Source organism: Pyxicephalus adspersus, chromosome 7, assembly GCF_032062135.1.
Source record: "Pyxicephalus adspersus chromosome 7, UCB_Pads_2.0, whole genome shotgun sequence".
NCBI classification, from domain to species: domain Eukaryota; kingdom Metazoa; phylum Chordata; class Amphibia; order Anura; family Pyxicephalidae; genus Pyxicephalus; species Pyxicephalus adspersus.
In genome coordinates, this window is record NC_092864.1 from 37,521,581 (window position 1) to 37,546,051 (window position 24,471).

The 24,471-nt window shown below is 38.5% G+C and overlaps 1 long non-coding RNA gene across 1 annotated transcript in view; it reads left to right on the plus strand.

Moving 5' to 3' along the window:
• Window positions 1–7,979, plus strand: part of LOC140335487 (uncharacterized) — a 38,715-nt gene extending 30,736 nt beyond the window's left edge. Inside the window, exon 4 of the long non-coding RNA XR_011921713.1 lies at window positions 6,252–7,979. This is a non-coding gene — a long non-coding RNA (uncharacterized lncRNA). The remainder of the gene's footprint in view (window positions 1–6,251) is intronic.
• The last annotated feature ends 16,492 nt before the right edge of the window (window positions 7,980–24,471 follow it).

Consider the following 24,471-nt stretch of genomic DNA (forward strand, 5'->3'; position numbering starts at 1 on the left):
AAAAACTGAACAGGGCTTACAGCACTGTTTGGGATTTATGTACAGCAATAGCACTGTATTGTCAGCTAGGTATTTTTCTGTATTTGTAGCGTGTTTTTGGGATAAATCACTGGGAAATTTGCAAGTTTAAAAGAGATATACTGAATATGTTTATATTGATTTTCCAGACATACACTTCAACAAATAATAACAAGCCAAAAAAGGGTATAAACATTCTGCTGTTCTGTGAAAAGACGTCCCTGGTCGGCTCACTTGTGTTCATAGAGAACACTTACTGGTGTTTAGACTTTCACCCACTGAAGGATGAAGCGTGAGTGACATCTTAGAGAGAGTCAACGGGCTTTTATTTACTATTGACTAATAACTTTCGTTAAGTGCTCGTTCAGGGTTATTGAAGTAGTGTTGCTACCATAGAACAAAGGCTGTTTAACCTGATCTCTAAATTGTCAGCCTCAAGCAGCAATACAGACAGGTTATCTTGCAGATACTTATTCAATAATGCCTATTTAGGTTTACTCTTTATGATGGTGCAAAAACTAATAGCCAAGACAGACACATTTTTAAAAAGTGATTTGCTGCAAAATAATAAATTTTGGATTTTCTTTAGATTTTTGAGCTGCTTGGGAAAAATATATGCTCTTCTTTAGCCATTTAAAGCCAACACCTTTACAAAAAAGCAAATAACCACTTTAGTTTCAATTTGGTTAATGACCTCTTTTCACCCAAATGGCAAAATGTTTTAAAATCTGAACTTCTCCAGCATATTGGGCAAATTAAAACCCTCAGTTTCCCTTACCCCTAGTAGTTAGGGGTTTTTGTACTTTGCAGAAGCCCCATTCTCTTTGCCTTATTGATGGCCTTATTACTAATGTAGACATATGTCTACATTAGTACATATATACTGTATTCTTCTAGTGAACATTGTCGGATCTCCATGTAAGCTCAATGTGCTTTTGGAGCTATGGACAGATAAAGGGCGATATCTGTAAAATTATATGATATGGGCTCTATCTTTACAAATCTCCTACAATTATGGTCTTTGGTTCAGCAATTATCTCCAAGTTCTGACAAACCTGGCAGTTACTGGAAGTGACAGTTGAGAAAACACTCTTATCGGCCTGCGCGTGCGTTATCTTCTATGTTCAGTTATTGTTGAGATGGCAACCAATCGGCGATAAGCATTGACAGGAAAGCTACACCCTTACATCTGTGACTTTATTACCATTGAAAATGAAATTATTTTGACTTGATTTTATTTAACTCACCTAACCTCCTGCAGAATCCAGAATGCGGCATTAACCAAATGGTTTCTGTTGCTGGCTACAAATGGTAAAACTGACTTCAAGACAGATATAATATTTTACAACTTATGCAGCTTTGTATACACTTACATATCTTTTTTTTTTAATGCATGCAGTGTAATAATCTGCATTTATCATGGGATCAGCCTCTTGCAGTCCCTATGCCCAGACTGGGAAAGGGAGAAGCCAATCAGTTGTGCAGTACAAAGATTATGGTGATAAGAGGAGAGAGCAGAATGACAGAGAGATAAGCTTATCAAACTGCTACTTCTTCTTTATGGTCTGGTCTCAGGGTGGTGAGGAGACCTGCAAGTGAAAGCAAAACTGGAGCATAGAAAAAGTACAGTAAGTCTCCAGTTTGCTAGACTAGGCGGTTTGGTGTGGCAGAAGTGTGCAAATCCCAGGGTTCAGTGAACATTAATACAAGTCATTGGGTAGAAATATATATATTGTTTGCTTAGTAATAATGGCAGCATGACAACATAAGAAAGTCTCTAGCTAGCTTTTCATGGGGTAATTCTGGAACTGCAAGACATTATAATTCCAGTTTTTTCACTTGTGGTTCCTTGTAGGTTATGCATGCCGATAAAAAAGCCATTATTTTAACTTAATATGATCAGACTGAGTATCTATTGTATACATTGTATGGCTGCATGGGGAAGTGAAGTTAATTTCAGATAAATATTTAGCACTTGAATTTTGGAATCTTGGAAAACTTAATACAAAATTCAGAAATGTTCTTAAACATTGGAAAAGTTCTTCTGAAACTAAACTTGGTTTTGTCCTATAGATAAATGACTTCAGAGCACTAAACAAGGAGAAAGGTTCTGCCTAGTATAATTACATCATCTATGGCAGTCTATACCCTTAGTACCCCCTATACTTGCCCTCTGACCTCAGATTGCAAAACTACTGGCATAGTTTCCAAAAAATAGTTTTTCTATACATTTTATTTAAAATTACACTACAGAATGTTTTAGTAAGCCACTGTTGTCCAGACCATTTCTGTAAGTTTTTGTCTAAGTTTGCACTTCTTGTTTTTACTGTTTTGTTAGCATACAGATTTGGTATAAAGAATGACAGTTCTGCATACAAAGTGACCCTTATAACCTCAGAAATTATTTTTTCTCTGCAATTTACAAGCATTTTCAGGCCTAGTTCCTACCCTGACCTGGTGCTTAAAGCACTCAAGTGATTGGTTCCATTGGGTCCTAAGCAAATATGGTTGTTGATTATCCACACCAACCACCTGCTGTGGTCAAAACTGCCCATAACTAGAAAGGAGCAACAATGGGAGTTTACAAATTGAAACTGCAGTAGTAATTGGGAGACCTTAGGCAACATTTTTCCATGTTGATGAAATTGGGAAGGTAAAATAAAGGGGCACATTGAAGGATATGAAAGCCCTATTACTAACTTCTCTTTGGTTTCTTTTTGTGTGCTTTCTGTACCATTGAAAGGGTTTGGTTGTATCTGGTCTATAAGTGAAACAGAAACTTATTGATCATATCAAAAGTTCAAAGCTGTGTTGTCTTAAGGAGACTTAATAGTCCTCCCAATCCTTATCTTGAGAATGCAGAAAGAAAAGCCTTGATATTGTGGGGTTAGGAGAGTAAGTGGATCTCAGTAGTTTGGCAAGAGAAAACTGGGGTAGGGCTTACAATACAAAGACCACAAAAATGCTGTGTGTTGTCAGCCTTCAACACGACTCGGCAGCTGAGTGCATTGTGCAAGAGATCGACAACTATTTTTCTGCATTGAGAAATGTGAATGAACTGAGATATTTTTATGTGTGTACTTGTCCTTTAATACATTTCACACTCTTTTGGGGATTTCCTTTAAGCTATAACTATTGTTCCTCTCTAAAGTTCCAACCCAAGTTACAGAAAAATTCCAATCGGAAGTCCTATTGCTTGGCCTTACCAGTATGGCGAAATACTTATAAAAATAACCAAAGATATAAAAATAATTAAAAAAAATAAAGAAAAGGAAAAATTTAAAAAAACGTGGTTTTATTGGCGTTGAAAATAAAATTGCAAAGATTGATCTCTCCTGCCTGGGCAATACGAGGGGTTTTCTCTTCTCTCCAGAATGAAAGGGCGTTTCTCAACTAGTTGCAGAGACTTTGAAACATGTTGGTAAACCTCTGTTGGGAAAATGAGCCTTTCAGACAAAGCTAATTTCTTTGTAAAGCTGGATTGCTACAACTATGACTTCCAAATGTTAGGCTTTGAATAGCTGGCCTTTGTCTTTAATGGGGAGGAACTTTCCTTTATCATAGTTTACATTAATCCATTGTTATAGTAATACACATATCTGTACAGCATAATGCTTTTCATGAGGTCATGGCTAATTACAGATTCACAAACACTCGGCAGACACAGAACATATGTGCCATGGCTTTCAGTGCTTAGATAATATTGATTGGTCCTAATGCATACACTGGAAAGGATAGACACTCAGAGGTCCACAGGCTGCTATATGGAAGACAAAAAATTCCCCGGCTTTTCCAACCCTACTAACCAGCAAAGATTACCTGTCTAATCTGTTTCACTTAAAAAAAAAAAAAAAACAAAGTTCCTGTTGCATACACTTGAAGTTTGCAAATCAGTCAATAAATTCTATAAATTCTGATCCAAAGGGCTCCAAAGGTTTGCATCCTAAATTACCAATAGGGAATAGAGAAAAACATTTCTGTATATCTGTGCAATACATTCACATTTACCCATGTTATCTTCTTGATAAAATGATTAAGCCGATTTACACATAGTCTAATTGCAGTTGAATTCTAAAATGATTCTAAAAGCTAACATTGCTGAATTGCAATTGGTTGGAATGATAAATATTGGTTTCAACTCATACTGGGTTTGGTAAACTCAGAACACTCGCTGAATCCAGAACAAATTAAACCAAGCCAATTTCACCAATCCTTACTGTGTACCCTCCATCTGTCATTGGCAGCTAGGGCTATGTACTCACATCAGTTGATTTTTGCCCGATATGAACGGCTGGACTCATCTTGGTCTAGAATCTGACTTGTATTCAGCAGCCGCCCAATATTGTTCATGGATCTGTCCTAATGGATCCATGAATGACTGATAGAGAACAACTGCTATACATGTCAATGGAAAAGAACAAAGCAGGGTGCCACTCACTTGTCCTCTCCTCTCTATATTGAACAGAACAGTGCTGTGTATACAGTGACCGTTGTTCATCAGTCATTTTGTTGGTGGAAATGATCATGAAAGATCATTTCCAGCACTGAAAATTGAAGGTGGGTACTCAGCTATCAGGAGTTGCATTGTTGGAAGGCTGAGGGTCACATGCTTTGCCATATTTAAAAGTATCAGGCTTTTTCCCCCTGAAGATAAGTAGATATTCCTAAAGGTCCCTAAAATGGAGTAAATATGTTACTGTGCTCAAAACGTCTCACTTGGCTGTCCAAGACTAGAAGATTGGCCCTTTAGAAGTCTTTGGAAAGCTACTGCACAAGCTTAGCCACTACAGGATTGAGGTAAGCATCCTACTGGAGAGGTGGGCTAATGGTCTAGTAGGTCAGGTATGGGGTATAAGAAGCACAAAGAAGAACTTCAGGAAAAACATTTTGTAACAAATAAATAATAAACTATAAAAAAGCTCTTTTTTATTCTCCATTCTGTTTTTGGACTTCTCAGAGAAGGTCTGCTGGTGCCATAGAAGTTCCTCTGTTTATTAAGTGGCAGGATAAGCTATTGTAGACTGTATGATCTGAACCAAACATACATTACCTCCTCCCAAGTTAAACAATGATGATCAGCAAAGCTGCTGGGAGCTGGGAATGTTAAAAGTTGAAATAGGATTAAAAGAATCAAAACAATTGACATTTGATATTATGTAAGTTTGAGATCCTTTAAAACTAGTGAACTGAGGTAACAGGTAAATCAATACATGAAAATGAGAATGCACATGTGTATTTTGAATTTCACCATAGTGCAGCCTTTCTCAATAATTTTAACATTGGGGAACCCTTGAAAAAACTTTCAGGTCTTAAGGAACCCCTGCTGTAATTACTATATCCACAGCACACAGTATATTAATGTGGTGGTCATTTGAAAGAATACCTCTTATATGGCTCACCCAAAAGAAGGTTGTCACCCTTACAGATAGCCAAACAGATCATTGGTATCAGTGGTAACTGACCTGAGAGGCACAAAGTGCTAATTGTTCAAGGATCCCCTGGCAACCTCTGGAGGAATCCATGTTGGGAAATCCTAACTACTAACACTAATGACTTCATTTTGGTCTTCCTGCAGCATATTATTCCCTTTTACTGATTTACTATGTCTTGTTCTGCATTGTGTCTCTGTTTGGCAATGGTCATCTTGGCAGGGCTTTGCTTCTCCATATTATAGCCTCTGGCAAGGAAAGCACTGAGCAGCACAACAATGACATCACCAAATCCCATTCCAAATTTCACAAGTCTAGCAATCAGAAGCAGACGTCCCTTGGATCTCATACTGTAGATATACTTTAGGGTAGAAGGCATAGGAGCCCCTTGGTACCTTCACATACCAATAGGTACATTCCAATAATATATCAAGAGTTTCTACAAAAAGAAAATTTTTCATGTACACAAAGCAGATCTTAACTTTTTGGGTTCAGGTCCTCTTTAATATGCCTGGAAAGTACAAAAAATAACATGCTTCTGCCTCGCTATGTTTGAAACTCATAGAAACTCATCAGTTTTTGGAACAATCTCCTCTCCCCCCTCCTTCTCCTTTTCTTCCCACCCACCCAAGAGTGTCATGTCACTGATCAGACCACAAGATCAGCAAGCTGCCAAAACAATGGACAATGTTGTTGTCGTTTTTTTAAACTCTTTTAATAAAGGAGCATATGCTTTCAGCATATTTGTCAGTGATCTGGGGCAAAGGAAAGCAGAAGTTAAAGCCTGTGTTTTTTTTTTTTCAGATTTTGTGTGATGGGTCGCTGTCTTTTGTTTGCTTCTGGGATGAGAAGGAAGCATTAGAGCTTCACAGAGCAATACTGAAGGATTTGGCCTGATTTGTGGCAGAGAACATAAGGGTCTGGATTGCTGGTAAATTACTACGCAAACTTCCATTTGAGAGGATTTCTCCCTAGTCTTCCTTTTTTTTCCTTTTCACAATTCTGAAAGATTGAATGACAAAACAAGAGGTCACATGTATAGATGTGTCACATATAATGTCCCCATTGTCAACAATATAAAAGCTTGCATACCTAGTAGCTGTAATCTTGTCACTTTAATCCTGTTGGTAGCTATAGACAGAGGACACAGTTCTAATTTAAAATGTTTTGAGTCAGTTGTATTTATTGTTTTTATTTTATATGTGCTTTGTCTCTAAAAAAATCAATATTTTACAAATGAACATTTTTGCTTTCTGACTGTCTCTTGCTAATTGACCAGGTTTTTCACTGATGTGTGCCCAAAAAATGAGGCACCTAAATATATACTAATTTAGATGTTTCCATCATGGATTTTTTTTCCTTCATAATGGCATGGGCATATTCCAAGATGGCAATGTTAGGACCCTAAGGCTTACATTGTAAAGGAGTGGTTCATGGATCATGAAACACATGAATTGGCCACCCAAGAGTCCAGACATTAAACCCATTGGGAGTCTTTGGGATGTGATGGAGAAGACTTTACATTGTGGCCCAACTTTACCATCATCAATACAAATCTAGATGGAAATAACTGCTGTGCCATGATACCATGGCCAATGTGTACATAATCAAAGCTAAGGGCTGTCCACTGGAACATTAGCATTACTTCCGACAGTTGTGTATATATTTTTAAAACGTTCTGTTACTAAAATTATACTCCTTCTTTAAATCCTTGCCCATGTTGATGATCCCCAAAGAAGAGAGGCTTTCAGGCCTCTGACATTTCCAGGAATGTGAGATTTCTGGTTCCCCTCTCCATGCTTTGGTTCCTACCCCCAGCCCCTACGCCACTATAGGACACAATAATCTTATGGGGTCTGGCAGACTGAACCACAGAGAGCAATGGGGGCTTGGAATCTGACACTCCTGACAGGGTCAGATTCTAAATCGTCATCCATGGGTGGTTTCTCCTCAATACAGCAGACGTCAATGGCTTGGGCAGAGAACACTGGGCCAGGAATGGGCAACATGACAGATTCCAGTCTTAGACAGGAGATAGATTTGTGATACTTGAGATGAACCATGCCGGAAGACAATCACATACTATATTTCTATTCCCCTTCAATTTCCCTTCTCAAAATCCAAAATGGCAACACCCAGCAGGCCATGTACTGAATACATATGTGCAATATTAAATACAAATACGCAGTAATAAAAAGATAACCATCTATTACTTTATTATTACTTTGCAGAATGTGTCTCAGAGGCCTCAACAAGTACATTTCTGTTTTTTATAAAAATAAGAATTGATACAAAAAACACAATAATATAATACAAAGTATGACATAATAATAATAAGTATGACCTGAGGACGTGTTGTAACAACCTATACTGTCTACCACTCAGTCCAATATTAATTAAAATGTTTTAAAATTTAAAAAAAAGTTATGTTTAAAATAACATGACTTCAGAAGAAGACGACCAAAGTGAAAATGCAAGTCTTTTGCTGTGTTTATTTGCAGCTCGGGATGTTTTTCTAGAAGATAAATATAACAGAGGAATGAAACTGTGTTATTGATATAAAATTAAAAAAAAAAACATTTGGTGTTTCAAAAATGCCCTTTTTTGTAGTTGAGGCAAGAGCAAAGGGAAATACTTGAAAGTCTTTCTCAGACTTTATATACCTGAGGAACCCTGAGGAATTAAGAACTCAATGAACCCATAATAAAACCTATTTGATGTTCCTAAACTGGAGGGCCAGTGGAAAGAATGCCTCTTTACATTGATGGCTAGAATAACTCCTATAAAGACACCTAAAAACAAGCTGACTCTACTAAGTGGTACTGGCTGCAGAAATATGCAGGGATCATAAAATGGGAGGTCAATCAGACACAATTTAGGAATACCTAGAAATCTTTAGAGGAACCTTGGGGTTCCTCCGAACCCTGATTACAAATGGCTGATATAGAGTGTCATTTGAGTGAGAGCTCTGAGTTTGCTGGGGCTGCTGGCATCACATCCAAGAAGCTGATATCAGTAGAACAGAAATATAAACTCCACATGGATGCTCAATAATTTACATCAAATAATGTTATTCAATCCTGACCATTTTGGATGTCAACCAGAAAACAGAGCGTTGTACCTACAGGCTGCCTTTGTACTGCCTCCCTACCGTTTTGTGTTACGGGGAGGATGTGTAGGAGGCTCCGTGCTGCAGGGACTACAATAGTCTTAAAGTCAATTGTCTTAGTCTAATACTTGTTATCACTCATTTAGTTATCCAGCATAGCAGATTCCTAACATTTGCATGGGGCTCCTGTACTGACCCTAGATTTTCACTGGGGCAATCACAGTCATCTCAGACAACAAAAATTTAGCATCTTCCCCATTATACTTAATAGCAATTAATTCAAAACTAAAAAATAATGATGTAAAGTTAGGCTTTTTTATAACCCAGAGTATGAATCAGAAGAAAGACAGCAGTTTCTTAGCACAACATTCATGTAAGGCTACCCCATAATGTGAGATGATCCTTGCCGATGGGACCACATGATCACTCTTGTGAGAGCCTGCAGCAACCAATTGTCCAGGACAGGTAAGTATGTCATGGCTTGTTTTATCATATATATTTAGTGTGGCAGGCGAGTTAAAATAAATTGGATGGTTAATACAGCAAAGGTCTGCTTTATTAGACTAAAAACAAAAGAACAATTGTCCTATGGGTTGTCACATCTCCAAAACCGTGAAGTGGTTGGAGATTACCAGCATTCATGTGATGTAAAGATACAATGCATCTGTTCACATACTTAATGTGCTATCCTGGAATGTCAGACACATCTGCAGAGGGCATATTTATTTCCTGCCACTATAAAGTGTCAGACAATAACCCCGCTATCCAGGATTTGCAAGGTCATTTTACTGAAATCTAAAAAATTCAATTCTGAGTTAATAGGCATTTACTTACCAGTTTATTATTTTTTAGATCTTCATTGGATACACGTCCCAGTCTTCCAGCCATGGGCCATTATAGAGAAACATTTCTAATACATTATTAGTCAAGTTATGAAGAATGCAGTAGGGGGACTGAGTTGGGATGAGCAGAGAATTTCTTTGGAAAAGGCCATATGGCCAATTCTGCTGAAACCGGTCCAAGCAGATTCACACCTATGCATTTTTCCCCCAATGTGTTTTCCACTGAAATTAATGAAAATGCTTTAAAAGGCACATCAGCTTTCATTGTTCTATGTTTTCAATGAGCTATGCAATGTAGTTTATATAAATGTCAGCAAGCATCATCACTTATATTGACACACATTGATACATGTCATGACGAACTCACTAGCATTATGATAGGTCATTTATGTCATGACTCATTTCTTAACCCAGGCAACCAGATGACCCGGTGACCAGTGTTGTTAACCTGTGACCCTCCCATCTTCTAATGGCAAATCCACTGGGTTGTATTAGAAGTGCATGGAACCCAGACAAAAATCTGTTCATTTTGATGCTATTAGTGCTGCATATGGCTCAGGGAGTCCTCTCCAAGGATATTAGTAACAGCATAGGTGTATGCATGTTGCATAGTTGGCCACATTGCTTCATAATCTTGCCTACCAAAATATTTGTATTCCTGTCCATCCAGTCCATAAATTTACACAATTTGTTAAAAATGCTATATTATAAAATGTGTTATATTCTCTCCTCCCCTCTATCACCATCTTCTTCTGATTCCTTTCCAGGTTCAGGATCTAAGGCTATGTACACACGTCAGATGATTCTTGTCTGATGATTGATTCAGGACTAGTATTGGACAAGAATCTAATGTGTGTACAATGGCTGTCCAACATCGTTTATGAATCTGTTCTGGTAGATCCATGAACAACGAACGATGAACGACCACAATGCAAGTCAATGGTAAGAGAGCACAGCGGGGTGCCACTTGCTTGTTTTCCCCCCTCCTCTCTCCATGTACAGTGCTGGATCATGCATCTTTCAGTCTTTTGTCATTGGAAAGGATTGTGAAAGGTACTTTCCAATAAAAAAGCCCTAAATGTGTACAAATCTTTAGGCCATCTAGATTGGCTGGATAAGAATGATGGAATTCCTTCATCCCAGCACCAAGGTTTGAAAAAAATGCATGCTCATCTCAGTGCACATTCTAAGGAACATTGTGACAGTTGATTTTATTGCAGAACAGATATAACAATTCTCCTTTACAACAAAGAGCCTTCCAGGTTTCAATTTTTAAATTCTGTAAGTAACACAGATTCAGAGTCAGGTTTTGACTCTGAATGGACCGTGAAAGAAACAGCAGCACACTGATGAGCTAATGTCTATTTTTCTGCTCTCTACTTTTATCACCGCAGATCTTGTGCTACTTCTCCCTCCCTCCTTCTATGCTATATTTTGCAATACACTAATGCCATGTTTCACATTCAGGTACTTACACTGCCATAGTAATATATAAATGAATACAAAACTGCAATAATCTGTATTTTATATATCTACCTGGAGTTCGGCTTTTTATATGTTATGTACATGTTATAATACATCAACTTTAATGAACATGGTAAAAGCCTAACCAATAAATAGAACAATGGATGCTTATCCAGCTTTTATTATGTAAGCCCATAGGGGCTGTCATGCTTGGGGGGTCTTCTAACCCTTGTGAGCCCAGCTGTGCCCTCTGCATCCCCCGTAGTTCCCCCTATTGCCCCAATTCATGGCTGACTAGCCCCCCATTTGTAGAATATGTTTAAAAATACAATACAGTATTATTATTATTACAGTTGTTATTATTGGGTTATCTCTTTGGTGCTGTGCAAAGTAAAAGATACAAAATATCTACAAACAGGAAACACATTGAAATCAGAACCTGGAAAAAAATAGAATCCCTGAATTACGCTTTGCCTAATTATTTTTCTTAAAAACACAATTCTAGTAATAAGGGTGCGGCGTTGCCCGGCGTTCGGCCTGTCATTTTTAATCAGGTTTTTTTAGGTAATTTTTTGTCCTGTCCCTCATTACGGAATTGTTTATCAATAGGTGCACTATGTGTCAGTAGCTTTTCCCATCAAACCAGGTCTGACAAAGACTTGCTCTGCCTGGGAACGAAGCAGCTAGGTGAAACTAATTCTGTAGATGTTTGATTCATTAGGAGCTTATTGTTAACGGGGATGTCTGATTGTAAAGGCTCAGTGAAGCAAAAGAGTGCAGAGTAATCAGTTGGATTTATACTTTGCAAAGCTCGGAAAAAAAAAAAGAAAAAAAAAATCAACATCAACCTTTTGGGATATAGCAGAATCCGTGCAATGCCCCCAGGACTCAGCCAACCTGAGAGCAGCCAAATAAGGTCACCGTCCATGAAGCTTTGCTGTAGGTGATGTGAGATATAGGAGGATTACTGCCATATGGTATGGCCTGCTATGGTTCACTCCGACTTAAAGGAGAATTACAGGCTGTGGAAAAATCCCCACGATATGTAGGTAATATCAAGATAGGTAAATTTAATGTTTTATTTGTTATAGTGAGAAGATTTTACATTGGTGTCCTGAGTTAGGGACGTTTTGTAGTTGTAATTAATGGCAGCCTAATTGGTGATTTGTAGCTAGAGATTTAGTCACAACCCGCCTGACTTTTTGGGGATTGGGAGGAGGAACGTTTTAAATGACACACCCCCATTTCGAGGACCAAAAAACACACAGAAAATGATTGGTTTTCCTCCAGTGTTTTTTTTTTCCAACTGCATCTCCTAAATTACAGAAAATAAAATATTTAGAGTCTGGATAAAGGTTCAGTGCAAAGTATTTAAATAATATGAATAATATTGAAGTATTTATATGTCTAGATGTATGAAGAGGGACAATCCCTCCAAATCAGAAACAGCTGGAAAGTATAAAGAAGAAAATTGAGAGGTATGAAGAGGGACAGTATTTCCAATTTAGACACAGTTAAATGGTATGAAGAACAACAGTATCTCCAAATCAGTGACAGTGGTTTAAAAAAGGAAATCATTCCAAACTAGGGACAGGTAAAAGGTATGAATAGGGAAAGTCACTCAAAATCAGATACAGGGGGTATAAAGTGGATCAATGCCTCCAAACTACACACAGATAGACAGTATGAAGAGGTAATGTAGCTCTATATTACAAACAGTTGGGAGAATGGTACACCATAGAACATAAGAGCATTTTGTAAATTAGCCCATGGAAGTGAATTAAGAGGAGTGGTTGTAGGGAAACCTGTTGCCAGTGGTGGACCATGTCTGAGCAATCTCCATCAACGTGACCATTTATAGTCCAGTTGCTGCATGGCATTTCATAGGGCAGGTTTTCTTACATTGACTATAAAACATACCCATGCATTGTGCATCAGCATGACCATTTCTGTTAATAACATAGGAACACAATTGGATACACAAAATTACAAGGTTGGTTTCCCTACGTCGGCAATAAACCATCTTTATAGGTGGACAATGTCTGAGCAATGTACATTGAAAGGCCACTTGGTTCTCATAGAAACTTGACAACACCTTTGACAAACATGGACAGAACATTGTCAGTGTGTCCAAAAAATGCTCAAATAGGCCAGAAACACCCGATATCATTTTAATAAAAGCTAGAGATTTAAAAATATTAAAAATTACTTCTGAATTTGCATTAACGTGTTAAGTTGTTCATGATCGGCTTCAGATCTAGATAATTCTGGTACCTGCTAATAAATATAAAACTTTAAATTAAAAAAATGATTAAAGGTGATTTAGTGATTCATTCTATTATATTATGTAGGAAAACTGTCACATTTGTATAGTGCAGGAAATGCTCATATTCTGGAGAGCTCATTGTTTTCATATTATGATCTGCTGCAATCTCTGAATATTCTGAATCATTTCCGTACAGCTGAGAGCGACTTTCGGATCAAGGCCTTGTGCAGCCAGCAGGGTCGGGCCGAATTGTGTAAAGCAAGCCGATGGCTACAGATGCTGGACACAGCCGTGAGATTGATTTCCTGCCATGCAACCTTTTTTTTACCACATGGCACATCCAAACACAAGAAGCGGGCTCAAATAGCTTCCCAGTTCGGCATGCTCATTATTGACTTCTTTCTGCCTGGAGTACTCCTTTAAGATAACACTGCCAAGCTTCTTTTTGTGCTTAGATGGGCTGTTTTCACTGACATCATCAATTTTATTTGGTGTCATCCACCTCCGGTAACAGGAAAAAATGGCTCAAGGTTGATAACAAACCGGTTGCTTTTAAGTGTTTGAGATGCCTCCAAGACAGTGTTGTGCTGCAGCATTTTCAAAGTATTACTAGCTGGCTCCTTTATCACCCACCCTCCCTCTCTACCCCCCCCCAGCAACTGTCAGCCCCCCCACCCAGACTTGTTTTTCGGCTTGTACCTTGCAAATGAGAGGCTGTCTTGTTCAGAACCAGATGTAGGCTTGCAGAGTATAAGCGTAAGCTGTTGTACTTTAAGCCTAATGGGAAGTTTTATATGCAAGGGCCTTGAACTGATTAGTATAATTCCCTCTTTAATACAGCTGTCCCTCCAGATTAAGGTAAACCAAATGTTGCAATCAGAGATTACTGTACCTTGCCAGTTATTAACATCCCCGGGAGCACTGAGATCACGTCAGACACTAATGCCGTGTATTTATTTGCTGTTTCCACGCGGTAACTTGAACTTCTGCACCTGTCAGTGCATTCCTCTGTTTAGGGAAAAAAATAAAAATACATTTTTAAATTTTTTGGGGGGGAAACGGCTTTGGTACCTGTACACCTGTTCTGTTTTGTCACACTTAGCATTTTGGGAATTTTTGCCAAGCCTGGCAGGTGGCTTAATCCGTCCTTCAGCTGGTATCATAAAGAAAGACTTGTACATGGAATTCCAAATCTCTCTCCTGTTTTTTTATGTACAACATGTCTGGCTCTGCTCACCTAAAAGACAGTGCTTAAAGGAGAATGTCATACAAAATTCAAGCAGGGGAAAAAATTAAACATTAAAAAGCAATTAAAATATTAATTATAATAAAAAAGATTAACATTTAGTTTTTTGCATTGCTGCATTTCAGTTGTCTGATCTCTTACAGTCCCTTCTTTAATTCTTGTCTAGGTGAATCAGCTGCACATTATTTTTCTGACCCAGCTTCCTAATGGTGACAACGGTGGACCTTGACGGCTGTTTTTTTTCCATCACTAGGGGACAGATGTAACAGGGTGGCAACACCGGAGCCCAATTTATTATTATTATTAAGTTAGCTCTTCTGGGCAGGGTCCTCCTATTACAGCGCTGCATAAAACTTTGGTGCTATATAAACACTGTTTATTATTATTATTATTATTAATAATAATGATAATAATAATATAATATTCAGCACAATGCAATTAATTGAGTTTGCAAATGACAGACAGATACAAACAATGACACAGAAGGAGGAGAGTACCCTGCCCAGAAGAGCTTACAATCTAAGAGGAGAGGGAAATAGGAATTGGAAGACAATTCAAACCCTATACCAGGAAATTAGGCTTCATGTGGGATCACTAGATATTAAAAACATTATAATAAAAAATAAAATAAATATTATAGTAAAATGTATTTATTTGCAAATTTCGAAAATATATTACCATGTTAAATTAGAAAATGTAAAATAAATAAATAGAGAAAATAATATAAAACATAATAATCTGTATTTTTATTATGTATAATATATCTATATATAAAAAATAGTTTATTTATTTTCTGTAATTTAAGATTTTGCTATTTGGATGAAGTGGGGATAGTGTAAACCCCTGTTTTTGCTGGGGTTTGTGACCCCAATATAGAGATGTCTCCTTTACTTCCTGTATGCATAGGAAGTGTCTATTTTTCACACAGTCCAGAGTTGCTCTTTATGGCAGATAGGTTTGTTGGTTCTTAAGATGTTATTAGGAGAGGCACCTATCCCTGCTGTGCTGTAACGGTTCAGCTCTGTCATTCTCACAAGGTGGGTCACGCAGTTGTCTCCTTACATTTGGCAGGAAATCCTCAGCAGAAAAGTACAGATGTCATGCAGGACAATGGCAGAGCTGTCACAGAAAATATTTTATTTTCACAGGGGATTATAAACACACATTTGTACCGTAACCAGAACTAAAACCCTGAGATGGAGGATGCTGAGGAGCTCAGGATAATTCTGTTTATGTGCTGTACCTTGTGACCTGATACAGCAACCTAATTAACCCGTTGTGGACACAGCCTGAAATAGACGTATGGGAATATATATATATATCATTTTATATAGGTATGTATTTGCATTGGAATTTAAATACATTAAATTGTAACAGTAAAAAATTATAATAATTTACAAAAACTTGTATTGCCTATATAATAAAAAAACAATTTACTAAGCTTATAATTTCCTAAAGTTTAAAAAATATTCAATTTGCAAAATCCTTATTGCCATACATTAAATGTAATGACTTTAGTGATACACATCATTAATGCATCAATGCATCAGTAAAATAAAGCATTATAGTTTGTTTCCCATTAATAAATATGGCTTAGCTGCCATTATCATGAATCATATCTTAATATTTACCAGGACAGCATATTTATAAAGTGTTGCTGTGATCCTTTCAACAATTATGGAGATTGGCATTCTCAAAGTATCAAGAACTTGCTGCTATTTTTTGGGATTGTCTGCAAAAGTAGCATCTTAGGCCACAATGGCAGTAAATGGGTCGTGTATGCCACTGCCAAATATGCTGATCATTTGTCAGACTCATCATCATACCACAAAGCAAATATTTATCCCAGTTTGTAAGGGAGACATTCTAACCACCACTATATTGGGTGTATTTATCTCACTGATGACCAATTGAAGGGGCATTCTTCCCACTTAACCTCAATTAATTGGATTTGCAGGGGTTCCCTGAGCCTTACAATTAGTTTGAAGGGCCCCACTTGGGTAAAAAGGGAAGAGAAAGGCTGGTTTACTCACTTGTGCAGAAGATACTGTGAAAATGATTCTGTTTTGACTGTATCCCAGCCTGTGCAAAGTCATGTGAGCTGCTCTTCCTACCTATTTATTGTACAGCACTGCGTAATATGTTGGCGCTATAATAATACTGTTTAATATTAATAATAAGCTTCCAATAAAAAGCTATTGTTGGTATAAAGAAGGATTTAGGGTAAATCTTTCTAATGAAGCCTCAGATAGGAGCAATACCCTAAATGGAGCTAAATCCTAAATAATAGAAGCCATGTTTTGGCTTTTCCCCTAATCTCTTGGATTGTAAGCTCTTCTGGGCAGGGTCCTCTCCTCTTCCTGTTTGTATCTGCCTGTCACTTGGAACCCCTATTTAATGTACAGTGCTATGTTGGTGCCATATAGATACAGTTTAATAATAATGATAATAGACATGGAGCATTGGGAGTGTCATTCACAGTGAATAGGAGGCCTGTTATGGAAATGCAGTATCATTAACAGGTCCTGGATGTTAGGAGTTTATTTGAGTTGCATTTGGTTATGTTTTAGCATTTGGGCGACGAAGGGTTTAGTGCTAAGGCCAGTCTAAGGGTGAGGGCACGTAGGGTACACTTTTTTTTATTTGCATTTTTCTTTTGTCTATGCTACCAAAAATACCAGAGTCAGTGTCGAAACTACTGTACTGAGATTTCAAATCTGGCTCACAGTAGGAGTGCCGGGGTCTGAATGCTGAAATAGGAGTGATGACTCAGGGCTGAGGAAATACACTAACTCTCCACTAAACACCTTTTGGGTATTTAAAGTACATAGACCAGCTGACAGTCTAATGCTGCAAGCATTGTATGGGTAGATGTACAGGGGGGTAGGGCATAAAGTGGATAGAGATCAATTTTGCCAATTTTACCTAAAGGTAAAAAATTATAGCTCATGAATCCAGCCATAGAGAATATTGCACCATGACAGAATCAAGCACTGGCTGAAAAAATGTCTTTCCTGATCAATTTGTGGATCAACATTCTATCTGATTAATGCTAGAAAGTGATTGTTAAAAATTATGTTTTTATCACTTTTATTAAATAGTTTCAACATTTTTATCTAACTGATTTTCCATTCCAATGCAAATCTTGCAAAGTGTACGGTTAGCAGTGTTCTCCCCAACTCCTTTTAGCTGGGCGCACCACACGGCACTCTTCAGTAACCACTTGGCTGTTTTTGGGTGGTTACTGAAAAGTTGGATCGCAATATAGGGACTCCCACCCACCTACAACTTCTTTTCAACCTTTCCTGGAATAGGATAGAGACATTAGATTGTGAGCTCTTCCAGAGGACAGTAATGACAAGATTATTGACTTTGTGTAATATGTTGGCACTATATAAATATATATTAGTATTATTCATTCTGGATTTCTTACTGGAGGCCAATACTTTACAAAAATATTGTTGGGCTCTAAACCGGCATCCTGATCTCATAATACCAATCCCTACACGCAGGTGCAAAATTGCTGTCCAATGGCACCAGTAGGCCTTCTATAAAGAGCGCATAGACTCTATAGGCAGCGCATTATGGATTAAGCTAAAATTGGTAGGCATAAAATCCTTCATAAATCTTCCCTGCTGCTGAATATGCTAATTCTGAGCCTAAGCGGGGATGAAGTTCTCTCTATACCACCCAACAGTTTGTGTAGGATCCTCTGCCAAGTTATTGTTCGATGTATGGCACCAGCAGGGTGTTTGCAATTCATCTTAATTGTCACAGTCACGTCAGGTCTTGTGATAAGACTCCCTCGCTCTGTTCAAGTGACAGTGCTGACAACAGGGAAAGGGGCTTGCTGTTTGAGAGGGGTTATGTGTTGTGACCTGCCATAGGTTGATACGGATGGTCTGTAAGGGGATTTCAGTTGTCACGATGTCCCCAGGCGGTTGAATAGAGTGACTGTCTGTCCTGAATTTGCCGGTTTCAATCCTGACACGTGAAACGCTGATGAACTCAGCACAAGGTTGAATGGGAGCTTTTTGGCAGCTGAGACACAAGGGCTAAGCTGCAGGTCAGAGATAACGGCGACACACATCTCCTCATGTACACACTTAGCAACATTCTTTTTCTCCTCCTCGGAGTGCAGGAAATGGCTCTCGCTAAATACGTTCACTCCTGAGTTTTTTTTTCCTTTCTTCGAAAAATGGAGCTTGACAGATTGGACGTCTCAGCTGCCTCTATTTTTTCACCACCGGCAGGTTTTTTACCTCCAAATACCACTCAGGAAACGAGTCTCAGACGCACTGAGGAAGCGATAAGGTGATACTTGCTTTTCAAAGGAAAAAAAGGATATTCTCTAACTACCTTGGAACTTCACAGAAACTTCCAGGCCTTTTCTTTTCAAGAGATCCCATTGTTTTTCAGTCTAATAAACATGATAACTTGACAAGGTTGTAGACTTACAGGGGGACTGGTCTATACTGAGAACCAATAAATTTATATAACCAACCAATAAATATAACCAATAAATATTCTTTAGGCATTCTCCTTTCTGTAAATAATAGAATGTAATTTAATTTTTGGGTTCTCCTTGCAGTTTTTACCTGTTGATCCTGCTGGTGATTGTAATAATAGTGTGTCTTGTAGAGGGACAGAAAAAAAAAATAATATTGTCTTGATAATTATTTATATAGTGTCAGCATATTACACAGTGCTTTACAAAGCCCATAGTCATGCCATTAGGGCCCTTTTTAAACTTGCAGTGGAAAACTGGACGGTTAGCTGCTCCCAAGCAAACTGCTGCTGTGCCTCCAAGAGTAACAAACCGTCAAAGGTGCTTGCATGGGTTTTCTTTATATTTGCAGTGCATTGCTACCGGTAACTACAAGTCTTAAAGGTTCCTAACTAAAGAGGGCGCGCCATGCAATGTCCCTACTACACAGCCATTTGTCAAGGACAAAGTCCAAACCCAGTTTTGGGAAGCCAATTAACCTACCAGTATGTTTTTGAGGGAGGAAACTAGAAAGCCTGGATAGAATTATGGTCAAGAGTCAAGTTGCAAAGTCAAGAAGGCCAGCCACTGTGCTGCCCATATGGACCTTTAAAACCCATAAATAACATTATCACCATGTGCCAGGTACCCTGGAAGTTATGTTGATCCAGTGCTAACGTTATCGCAATCCTCTACCCTCCTAGTTGCAAACCCAATGACTGCCCAACCAGCATAATGACCCCAAAAATTCGCTTGGGAGTTGATTCTTTACAACAAATTTTAAGCATGTCTACACCCAAGAAGTAATAGTTGATCAGCTGTTGGTTACCAGTCGACAGGTATTTTTTCCTAATTATTAAACACATAAAATAAAAAATAATCTGCTATAGTAAGGGCTCCCAAGTTGTGTTGGAAGGCTTGACTTGCCTCAAAGCTTGTAGAAGAATTCCATTCTGATTGAAAGCTTGGATATGGTATGATGAATATGGTAACACTGCTGTGACAGGTTTCCTAAAAATAGTGGCCCCGATCTGGAGTGGTAACTCTATTCCCTTGATTGAGTGTCACAATCCTTCTCCTCAAGGCAGTACAGGTACAGTAAATATATTGTTCCCTTTCCTGAAGCAAAAAAAGGGTTGCTTGCAAATTCTTGCATCAATTTTACATGTCATTGGACCTATGAGGGTTTCCAAAGCAAAGAGAAAATCACAATTTGCAAAGTCTTTTAACTCATAGAAATCATTCAGAGATCAGGGTAATAAAATGTGCCTAGTTAATATGGGTTCTTATTTTTTAATGGGGTACTGCACTTTGCAATTTTGTAAGAATTATCTTTGAGACTTTGCAATCTGCGGTCTTTGCTCAGCACTGCAGCTTGGATCTATGCAGTGCATACCTGCCCTAATTAGCAAAGCTTATATAGAATGCTGGATATTCAACCAACCGTATCAGCAGGTTAGTCTGTCTTATTATATTCTAGACTGAGATCTGTCTGGCACTCACCACAGTCTGCCAAAATATGGATGTTGGAGAAGCAGAAATGCAACAATCAAAGATCACATGCACCATAAGGTGTACCATAAGGTACACGGATCACACCTTGGCGTGTTTCACACCTTTTAAGCAGCCCAATGTTTATGCACCTGTCGGGGGTACAACACATTAGGCCTTGCCTGTGTACCTGAATTGTGCCATTGATTAATCTTAACTGAATCTCTGATTGTTGCCATGCTGCCTTTTTGGACCTCCTTCCTCACTTGAACCCATTGCCATCCTAGGGGGAGTTGATGTGGACTGTGCCCTTGTCCCTAGGATTGCAGAGTCTTTTTGTTTTCAGATTTTCCAGGTTATATTAGTTTGCAGATTTATATTATTTCCCTTGTAATAAGGGCCTTGTCCCCCAGCTCAGTATATGGAAGGACATATTACCGTATTTTGGGCCTTGTCTGGGCTTCATTCCTCTTTCCATTACCCAGCATTTCTTTAGGATAAAAGCCGACCTCCTGTAGAAGAAGGAAGAAAGGTCTTGTCTTGTACCAATTAACCAGCCCATTTGACTTCCCTTTGCCTTATCACATCCCTGTCCCAAAATAGTTTCTCTAGACCAGAAATGCAGTAATTACAACCAGATGTTTGCAAAATGCTGAGAGAAAAAGAATACCTGATCTGGCTGTGTGCTGGGAAAACTTACCATTTCCTGCACAGATAGTTATTAGGACGGGACTTTTTTTTCTTTTAACTCTACGTGCGTGTTAATTAATTCTCAAGGTATTTCTGGTCATTTTAATGACTGAAATCCTCGGTCAGCAGATTTTTTAATACATAAGGGTAAAACATGTAGCAGTTTATTTTGTATTTAGTTTGTTTGAATGCCAGAGATCAACAGCAGCAATTGTATACTTTTCATGGACTGTGTACCCCTTTATATTTATCACCAGGGCTCCAAAAATCACTGAATGTTCCAGGGGTATATTCCTTTGGAACTGAAAATACCTTCCTTGGTGGTATTAAAGTATAGGTTTACCCCAGTACTATATTCCAGGAGCTGATTTTCAATTCCAACAGTTGGCTCTAAATTGAATCTAAGGCTATGTTCACATTGGCCATAAGGTTGCGGTGCGACACTTTACACTAAATTACATTAAATTACTCTTTACGTTAAATAGAGGTTGTTAATGACTGACAGATACAAACAATGACACAGGGAGAAGAGGACGCTGCACCGAACAGCTTACAATCTAAAAGGTGGGGAGGTAGCAGACAATAGAAGCGGGATATGGATTGGTGAGTGAGGGTTTAAGAGACAGAAGAAGTTAAGTATTCCTTGGTAAATAAAACCCCTCCATTATATGTATTTTAACTCCATATTTAGCTGCTTGCCTGGAGTTCAGCTTTAACAGCTCGCTAAGTTTCCTTACTGCCCGGAGTAGCTATTTAATGTTACAAGATGACTGGTTCATTGATTATTAGCGAAGCCTTCTTCTTCTTTTATGCGTCTTTGAGATCTCAGGACTCGTTTACGAGAAACAATAGAAGATACATTGAAAAGTTTAAGACCTGTAATCAAGATATCAGTATGTATCATTATTAGGCAGATAATGCATGTATTAATGATGAGACATAGCTCGGAATAAAAGTGAATCAATCAACTACATAGCGGAGAATGAAGCCACATAAATCAGCCGGTGTAAATCAGAACGGCGCTAATGAAAAAGTGAGGTTTAATTACCTATGAAAATGGACCTCTCTTTTGTTCATACACAACATTAATTGAGGTCTGCGGCTAAGCAAAATGGAGTCCGCTCGCGGGCTCGCTGCGATGGCTGCTAATACGGAGGAGAAAATTGCATTCCATTTAAAGGTAATGTAGCTAATCCTTAATGGGATCCTCAAAATATAAGTTTATCTAATAGTTTTATATTATTGGTACCTTTACTGTACTCAGGCCTAATGCAGCACAGTACACAACATGCGGATGTATGGTTCTGTTCATGGTAAAGGGCATCAATGGGGTATTTTGTGGGGCATGGGGGAAACATTTTGCTAGAAGGAAATGTAGTTCATGAAAATAGGCTTTTAGACCACTGGCTGACAGCATCATGCTGCATGTAGTTTATATAATACAGTTCATATTGGCAATAAGGTTGCATACCAGTGAACCGCTGCCTCAGGGGGAGACGCTACAAGTAGCATCCACATACAGAAGCCCCATAGAGAATGAATGATTGCAAAAGTGAGCAGAACCATACCCCTCAATTCTGTCTGCCGTCAAATCTTCAAAGGCTTTTTAGGAACCAACGCTGTGGTGTAAGATACCAAGTGGCCAGATAGGTGCCATCCACTGGGAGCCATGCTGGATCACCCAATCCCATGCAATGCCTTAACCTGCCAATAGGGTTTCTTTTTTAGAATGCATGCCACAGATCTTGACATAATACCACCATCTTGGCATGGCTTGATGAAGGGGTAGTGTTTTTATCAGCATACTGTGACGTAAGATATGATGACAGAAAATGAGAGTGATGGGGAGATGAACTCATAAGTCTCTTTCTTCCAAAATCCAGCATGTATATAGGGGTCATTCACCAATCTGCCATGGTGAGTTGATGAACAACTGAGCAGGAACTGATGCTGTACTTTCCGATGAAGGAGAGCACAGCAAGGTGCCACTCGCATGCCCTTTCCATTAAACAGAACAGTGATATGTGTACAGTGCTTGTTTGTTCCCCTTGAAATCATCACATAAGATTGTTTCCAGCAACAGGAATCAGATTTCTGTCCAGGGCTTTCCAGCCAGGCAGGTAGCATTTTCAGACAGCAGGTCACCAGTACCCACCCTTCGTGTGTCTCTCAGCACAGGTTTCCTTTAATTAGAATGTCCTGGAAGTGGCTGACAAAGTCAGGACATTGTTGTTTATCCTACATAGCTGCACCCAGCTTAATCTGTCCTCCCCATATCACAGGTTACAGAGCTGTTTCCTCTCTCTCTCTACCTTTCTATCTGCCCTGCACAGCCCAGGGGGCTGCTGATGAGAGCTTCCTGTTTGTTCCCAGTCATTCTACTCATGATAAATACAACTAAGCTTTCTTCTCTCAGCTGCTTGAATCAAGGAGGAAGAATGTTGAAATTTCACCAAAAGTCCCTTTGTCAGCGAGTCTACTGGATAAAAATGTAACAATGCAAACTGTGACAACATGGAAAAAGTGTCTGTTTTTAGCTCTGCGAGGAAAGTCCTTTATTGGGTCCTTAAACATTGATAACCTTAATTGCTGATATAATATTACTTACAAAAATACTACTAATAATATTATATAAATACAATGATTCCCAGTAGCCTTTGGCATATTGATTTTTGTTTAATATTCACCCATTGTCTATGACAGTCTTCTGAAACCATAACCAGAATTACACTGAGCCCATCTCCATGACTTAAACAATTTGGAACCACAAACAAAAAATATAAATAAATCCATATATAAAGCAAATGTACAGTAATTTATTATAGAAAATTACCCCACCCCCACATATTATCTTGTGCCAGCATAATGTAAGATCGAAGAACATCAGGAAGAACCTGGAAGACAGAAGATGGTGGTGTTGGACAGAATGGCGAGTTCTGGGAAGAAGAAGGAACCAAGATAGCCCAGGATTCAATGGGAGCAATTAGTACATGGAATGACAGCCTTTAAAAAGTAAAGGTATGTTTTTTTTTCATAGAAGTTCTGCTTTAATGAAAATGCTCTTACCCTGCACACATAACAAATGTTCCAACCACATCTAAGAACTGGTAGGCTGCAATATATTGTATAATTTTGGTAGGTTTGGATTTATCTTCCCAACATTTCTAAAAAACCTGAAATATCAAATGGGCCCCTTACAAATCCTAACAATGAAATAATTCATCTTCAATTGATGAGGTGAAGCTTTTCTATGTGGGTAGGGTTACAGGCCAGCCAAAGAGAGGGCAGACCTGTGAACATACTGGCCTTTCCCAGGCTTGGACTAAGGACCACCCAAAAGAAGAACATCTTGGAAACAATAGGATATTATACAGCGGGACATTCAGGTGCAAAAGAAGAAAGCTGGGATTAAAGTAAAACCCACAGGGCA